Source organism: Arachis ipaensis, chromosome B10 (genome assembly GCF_000816755.2).
Source record: "Arachis ipaensis cultivar K30076 chromosome B10, Araip1.1, whole genome shotgun sequence".
Lineage (NCBI taxonomy): Eukaryota > Viridiplantae > Streptophyta > Magnoliopsida > Fabales > Fabaceae > Arachis > Arachis ipaensis.
In genome coordinates, this window is record NC_029794.2 from 25,813,204 (window position 1) to 25,814,819 (window position 1,616).

Sequence of the window (1,616 nt, forward strand, 5' to 3'; positions counted from 1 at the left end):
GCTTTTTGGATGGCTACTCAGGCTATAACCAGATTGTAGTAGATCCCCAGGATCAAGAGAAAACAACATTCACATGTCCATCTGGAGTATTTGCTTATAGAAGGATGCCATTTGGGCTATGTAATGCGCCTGCAACCTTCCAGAGATGCATGCTGTCTATTTTCTCTGATATGGTAGAAAAATTCCTGGAAGTCTTCATGGATGACTTCTCAGTATATGGAGACTCATTCAGCTCCTGTCTTGATCACCTGAAACTATTTCTGAAAAGATGCCAAGAGACCAACCTGGTTTTAAACTGGGAAAAATGTCACTTTATGGTGACTGAAGGGATTGTCCTTGGGCATAAAATTTCAAACAAGGGAATAGAGGTGGATCAAGCAAAAATAGAGGTAATTGAAAAATTACCACCACCTGCCAATGTTAAGGCAATCAGAAGCTTTCTGGGGCATGTAGGATTCTATAGGAGGTTTATAAAGGATTTTTCAAAAATCACAAAACCTCTGAGCAATCTGCTAGCTGCTGACACGCCATTTGTGTTTGACACAGAGTGTCTGCAAGCGTTTGAAACGCTGAAAGCCAAGCTGGTCACAGCACCAGTTATTTCTGCACCAGACTGGACATTACCATTTGAGCTAATGTGTGATGCCAGTGATCACGCCATTGGTGCAGTGCTGGGGCAGAGGCATGACAAGCTTCTGCATATCATTTATTATGCTAGCCGCGTTTTAAATGATGCCCAAAAAAATTACACAACCACAGAAAAAGAATTACTTGCAGTGGTTTATGCCATTGACAAGTTTAGATCATACTTGGTAGGATCAAAGGTGATTGTGTATACTGACCATGCTGCTCTCAAATATCTACTCACAAAGCAGGATTCAAAACCAGGCTCATAAGATGGGTGTTGCTTTTGCAAAAGTTTGATATAGAAATAAGAGACAGAAAAGGGACAGAGAACCAAGTGGCTGATCATCTGTCCCGAATAGAGCCAGTAGAAGGGACGTCCCTCCCCTCTCCTGAGATCTCTGAGACTTTTCCGGATGAGCATTTATTTGCCATTCAGGAAACACCATGGTTTGCAGACATTGCAAACTATAAAGCTGCAAGGTTCATACCCAAAGAGTACAACAGGCAACAAAAAAAAAATTAGTTACTGATGCAAAGTACTACTTGTGGGATGAACCCTATCTCTTTAAGAGATGTGCAGACGGAATAATCCGGAGATGTGTGCCTAGAGAAGAAGCACAGAGAATCCTATGGCATTGCCATGGATCACAATATGGAGGCCATTTCGGAGGTGAGCGAACAGCCACCAAGGTCCTCCAATGTGGCTTCTATTGGCCCACACTCTATAAAGATTCCCGAGAGTTCGTACGTAACTGTGACAGTTGCCAAAGAGCTGGTAATCTGCCTCATGGTTACGCCATGCCTCAACAAGGAATCTTGGAGATTGAGTTGTTTGACGCATGGGGAATTGACTTCATGGGACCTTTTTCACCATCATACTCAAATACTTATATTCTGGTGGCTGTTGACTACGTATCAAAATGGGTAGAGGCCGTTGCCACACCCACCAATGATACTAAAACAGTGCTGAAGTTCCTCTAGAAATATAT